This window comes from Saccostrea cucullata, unplaced genomic scaffold (assembly GCF_032062105.1).
Source record: "Saccostrea cucullata isolate Sc308-1 unplaced genomic scaffold, CSIRO_AGI_Scuc_v1 ctg15890, whole genome shotgun sequence".
Classification (NCBI taxonomy): domain Eukaryota; kingdom Metazoa; phylum Mollusca; class Bivalvia; order Ostreida; family Ostreidae; genus Saccostrea; species Saccostrea cuccullata.
Genome location: NW_026941437.1, coordinates 1 through 6,614, shown reverse-complemented (window position 1 = coordinate 6,614; position 6,614 = coordinate 1). Strand labels below are relative to the sequence as shown.

Genomic DNA, 6,614 nt, shown 5'->3' with positions numbered 1-6,614 from the left:
CACATGTGAAAACTGGATGTTTTGAGAGTTATCTCCCCCTATTAAAAAGTCTCACAATTTTTTCTTCTAAAAATGAATGCACATTTTTTTCTTTAAATATTAAGATAAGACTCTACTTTATGCAAACAAAAACAAAAAAGATGCAGTTTTCATCTAGACTCCTATAAATAGCAGGAAAATCCCCACCCAGCATGCTTCTCTCTGGGAAAAACCCCCTGGATTTTATACGAAACTGTGTTTAGCTACCAAAACCAATAAACGTAGGACTTATTCACGGCAATGTATGGGAACCAGAACAGGGAACCAGTCTAGAAGGCAAAGAAAATTCCGCCAAGTAAACATCAAAGAAAGGGATTTGGGATGTTGTCAGTTGTATGTATACATTATGTGCGACGGTGACTGCAAGGTAATACATGTGTCTTATTTGTCGCTAATAATTCGTTTCATTTTATTATGGAAATTTATCCGTCCCAACACTTGCAGAAATATAATTAATCTTGACTTCAAAATTCCTTCCTCTGTTCCCCCAAGTACATGTAACACTCTTCGCTCTCATTTTTAAAAATTTTCATTGTATATTTTTTGTAGAAAAAAGGAATGTGGAGCTAATGCATGCTGCTAAGGATGGAAAGGTCGTGTGTTGATTGGTTGTGCCTGAGACACCAGTCACAGTTGTACCTTATTTCCATTTTAAGTAATGTCTTTTGAGTTTTTTTAAGTAGAGGGAACAATGCATTTTTCATTCAATATAAATGTAAAATTCTAGAGATAATTTTTTTTCACCATTGCTGGATACTCACTACATGATTTTTTATTCAAAATTTTATTTTCCATGCATTTGTACAGGGAGTCTAGATACATTTGAGGTGAGCGGCAGATTTAATTTTGAAGAAGGGTGACTTTCAGATGTTGTGATGAAGATTGTTGAAAGGGATTATCAGCATAGAACCAATCCATATGAATGTGCAAGTCAGGTGAGGATTGGGCCTTTAAAAAATTATGTTTGTTTCCTGTAACCCGACCGACCAATTCAAATTATCCCTGGGTGGATTTTTTTTCCCTGACAAATGGCAAAACTTTGTTTGATCAATCAGCTGATTCCATTTATTAAATTAAAAAAACAGCTTGTAGTTTAATTTGAGACATAAAATATGTCAACCTAGTTTACATTTACCTTAAATATAAAGAGTAATCATTATTGTAACAACAGTTTCCCCCTACAACTTTCTGAAGTTTGTTTTCTGTCGCTAGGCAGCCATTTTGGATGCCATGTTGGGTGTCCACTGTAAATATAACACCTGGTATTTTCAGTCTGGGGATGTTTCACCATTCATAAGCAAAAAAAAAAAAATAAAAAAAATAAAAAATTCCGACCTGCCGACCCTTGATGTTTTGGGAATGTTACAGGAAATAAACTTATTTTTTTTAAGCCTTGGACTTCAACATGTAATCAAGAAATGTTTATATATTGCATAGCTTAGTGAAAGCACGCCACAAACATTTTAAGTATCTCAGTAAGTTTCATGGATATTACAGATGTATCACTATCTTATGTTTGACTTTCAGTCGCAATGTCTAAATTTCCATTATGTTTAGTTATACATGTTTTAAGTTACTTAAGTATGTCTTCAAAAGCTTCTGCTTTATTTTCAATAGAAGTAATGAAAACCTCTTTAAAAATTGTATTGTTTTTCTTTATAATTTTGAAAATGATTATTATTAGGACTTACAACACCTGAGTGCCTAGATGACTGTTGAACTAATTGGTGAACAAGAAAAGATGTCAGAGAGGGGAATCCAATACAGATGTCATGATCAAGAATATATACTCTTAACAATGATATGATCAAGAATATGTAAACTTGTAATGATTTAAAATATCTTATCTGTAAATCACTCTTCATTACTTAATTGTTCACACATTATCATCTACACTTATGCTATAAATCTTATCTGTATATTAATCGCCCCCTCTTATCTAACCCACCTGCTGATTGTAATGACCTGTGTATTGACTCCTGATCTTAAGGATCTTGTAATGTACTCCTGATCGTCAGGAACGGATCTTGAGTATATATATAGTGCGACAGAATTTTAGAATAAGATAGGAAGATGGAAATATAGAAGACTTAGTAGATAGAACTGTTAGAGATAGATAAAGTTACTCACTTACTTGGACTATTACATAATAATTCTTGGATTTATATGTACATGTGATTGTTTTACTTGAATTTATTTTTTGTGAATTATTTTTCCTGAATGTTTCTATTTATGATGTGCTGTGTAAATAAACTGTAGACTAGAATTTCGGCATCTATTTTCAAGATATGAGGAACAAGGATAAATTAATTTATTCATGCAAACTGACATTATGAAATGTGTTGTAAGACCGCTCGGTGCGGCGCTACAAACTAACTAGGAAATATCTTGGAGATTTATAGTTGAACATGCAAGCATTCATGATTTTGAATGTAATTCAGCAAGAGAGTTTTGCATAAATTTAATTTTCAGTACAGTAATTTAAACTGGATGTGTAATTTGCAGTACAGTTATGTAAAATGAATATGTTACTTATTATGATTGTCAATTTCTCAACAGGACATAATTGTAGTTTATTTATACGATCACTCTTGCAGAACAAAACACACAGAACTTTTTTTTCTCTGTGTGCATCATACACTTGTGAATGTTTTACACCACCATGTTTACATATTTTACATTGATGACATGTAAATCGAGCACACATATCTGGATACATGCAAACATGCATCTACCATAACCTATTACATATTTTCCAAGGTGTGTGAAGTCGAGCACATACATGAAAATGTGTGAAGCTGGACACATACACAAATACACATGCATCTGCCACAACCTATTACATATTTTCCAAGGTGTGTGAAGTCGAGCACATACATGAAAATGTGTGAAGCTGGACACATACACAAATACACATGCATCTGCCACAACCTATTACATATTTTCCAAGGTGTGTGAAGTCGAGCACATACATGAAAATGTGTGAAGCTGGACACATACACAAATACACATGCATCTGCCACAACCTATTACATATTTTCCAAGGCGTGTGAAGTCGAGCACATACATGAAAATTTGTGAAGCTGGACACATATGCAAACACACTAACATATACCACAGACATAAAAACATAATCTAAACTAAGTCAAGCACAGACAGGCTCACTGGGTGAAGCTGGATTCATACATGATCTCATGCATTTTGCAAACTGCATCCTCACATATATTCTAATAGATTTTTCACCATTTTTTGTGTTTGTGAATATGTAAAATGCATCATTTTGCATTACAAGTTGAAGATGTTATTAGCCTGTATGTAAGCGCAAATTAAATAGCCTTTTATGTAATTTTTTCACATTTTTAATTCAATTTAAACTGCAAAGTTTATTTCATATATGTACATGCACCATAAAGAATAAATAATATTGTACCGGTATTATATTTTAAAGTGAAATGGGACCTCCATTTCATAAGCAGAAATGTGAAATTTATACTTATCATCTGTATTTTTTTTATTTTGTCTCACATGTATCTGTAAAGGACATGTAAAGGAAAACAAAAGTCAAAGATAGCTCAATATGATGTTTATATTCAAGGTTATAACTGGATATTGTTTGTGCTGTATATATGACTCATCATATGATGAGAAGCCAAAATACAGAATATTTTAGATCATATTTGATTGGAAAATGACAATTATCAATATGCCAATTTTTCCCATTGTTATATTATTAATTAATATATCATTAATATCAATGTACATATGAAAAATCTATGCCATCCAATCCAGAGAGTTGTAGGCAATCCTGGTGCAGATAATATTTTTTTCCCGTGTTTCGTAGTAGAGCGGGAACACATTGTATGAGAGGAACGTATATTAATGGTTTTGGTTGTATATGTGGGCGTGGCCAAAGGAAGGCCAATGAGAAATGAGTACTCAGTAAAGTGTTCAAATCATTCTAAGCCAGTGCTCTTCAATACACACACATTTTTTTCTTTATATATAATATATATATCATATTTGTATAAATATACTGGTAATGGAAATAACAAAACTGTTGAAATGTACCCGGTATTTTAATTTGGATTTTTTCATACATGCAAATATTATAGGGTGTTCGTGCATTTTTAACTATTGCACTGAATGCTCGTCCGGCATTCTCCCTTGAGACATTATTTACATAGCGACGGACACAGGTTTTCCATAGTTAACCATCTATGGTTTTTGCCTGGGCGGTTTTTAATGTCTGTGATAGGGGTATAATTTATTAGAGGTAAAATATTTTACAAATGCATTCCAGTGCTTTATTGTTTCACATTCAATGTAATGTATGTTAGATATGTATCAAAATAAACGCCAGCTGCTCCAACTAAGCTAACCTGGCTTACAACATAGTTGTTGTATTATTTGAGGTGTAGTCTGTCAAATAATGATGAGTCGAGTGTTTGATTCTGTAGATGACCATTTCTAATACTAATTTCAACTGGAAATGGATACAAGATAATAAAAAAAAATATCTTTGACATTTGTCTTAAAATTCTGGGTACTGACTAGATTACATTCTTCAAACTAACTGTGAAATTCCAAAGTATAAGTGTATTAAACAATAGTCAGCATTTAAATAAGACTTTTATAAAATATGTATATTTAATGAACTTTAATATGGAATTAAAGGTGAAAGGTTATATTTAATTATCTTTTCCTGTAAGTAAAGGTTACCTTTTCACCTTTACTTTTTGTAAAGTTAATACAAAGTTGACCTTGCTTTTTGGAGCACCTTTAATGAAATTTACTTTGCAAGTAAAGTTTTGTAAAGGTGTTTTTTCAAGCAGTGAAAAAGGGGTGGGTGCTTGAAATTGAAAAAAAGAACAAAAACAAATCATGTAGAGTTATTGTTCGTTTTTTAAAATGCAATAGACAGCAAACCATCCAATTATATACATATATATACCTGGCATATCACAGGCGCTTGTTTCATACAACAGTCTAGTTTTTTTATACTATATAAACTAGGCTATTGTATGAAACAAGCGCCTGTGCTTAATTAAAAAAACGTGAGAGGGTCAGAGAGTCACACTGATAAAACTATGTAAAGTTCAAATATTAGGTTATGCACGCTATATGTATAATCTGTCACCCAAAAAAAATTGGTTCGGACAATAAAGATAAAAATGTTTCCATACCACTACTTTATTGCAATACATAAAATTGCAGATCTCAACACTCCCTGAAATAATCTTAGAGCGACACTCCCTCCCCTTCACATACGCGCATACATACTTTAACTTTATTATTCATTTATTATCCACCTATATCGAGATTATTTGGGAGTAAAATAAAATTAATATTCTTATATTACGTTGTATTACTATCCGATAGATTGTTTTTGGAATCAGCACTAATTTTAATTGGTTATTTTTGAAATTGAATCTTACAAATATATTGACCAATTAATAAAGGGCTTTCCCTAAGAATTTCAAGTCGAATCATCGACGAATGTAAATTTTCGGCCCCCTTTGGCAATTTCTCGCATTATTGAAGCAGTAGATCGAGTTTGACGGGGGATTTTTTAATATTTGCAAGTGTTATGCGTCCTTATGGTTGCTCTGTCCGTCCGTGTTTAGACCTCGAAATACTGGCCACAGGAAAAATATAATTGCAGGGAATTTATTTTACGGAGTTTCAGACGAAAATACAAGTGGATATGACCGACATAGAAAATTCAAGATGGCGCCCGATAGATACCTTGGTTTATATAAGGAATCACTTTCTAGTTAGTATAGTGTTTGCCTTGAACAGCGACTGGGCCTTTCTGACGTCATAGGCTAAGGGAGATAAGCAACGTAATTCAAAGCTCATTTTCCCAACTAAGTAATTTTGATCAGCTGTGTTGTCGCTATCTTGCATTAAAATCCTGAATAACATTTTCAGTCTAATTTTATCAGCTCAGATGAACCTGTAACTATATGTAGAATTATGTGTATTTATTAACCTTGTACCTTTGGAGAGGGCTTATATAGGCTATGCCTGCTGCCCAATCCGTTTATGTATTTTTTACATGATTAAATATGTTCAAATTCAAAATTAGCTCAGATAAAGTTATTCCCGTATGTAACTCAATATGTTCAGGTATTTGTCTCTTCTGACCTTTAAGTACCAGGTTCATAGTAATTTTTAGATCACTGTAAAAAAAAAGATAGAACTCTCCAAAACATTATACGCCTGAAAAAGAAAAATGTTGATCCCGGACGAGTCTGATAAAAAATGATGTCTTTGTTTAATTAACTAGAGTAATCTGATATCCTAAATATTTTAAAACATTGTTATTTCATATTAAACGAGTTGTCAGAAAGCAATTTGTCAGTATGTCGCTACATGAATCTAAGGATAAGTATTTATGTTACTGACTTGTGTTTCAGAGTGAATGTAAAAAATACAATTCGAAACTGGTTGAAATCGAAACAGTCAGAGAACTCGTGGCTAGAGGAAACTTTTTTGCCCATGGAAGGTAAAACAAGTATTCGTTGTAAAGGGAAAAAAGTTTGGGAAATGTTGTATTCAGATGTTAAAATTTC

General features: G+C 32.5%; 1 long non-coding RNA gene across 1 annotated transcript; it reads left to right on the top strand.

Annotated features, from left to right (window-relative positions):
* Nucleotides 1-298: 298 nt before the first annotated feature.
* On the top strand, nt 299-4,562 carry LOC134257829 (uncharacterized). The gene is made up of 4 exons (XR_009990008.1): nt 299-406; nt 589-694; nt 847-974; nt 1,724-4,562. It is a non-coding gene; the product is annotated as an uncharacterized LOC134257829 (long non-coding RNA).
* The last annotated feature ends 2,052 nt before the right edge of the window (nt 4,563-6,614 follow it).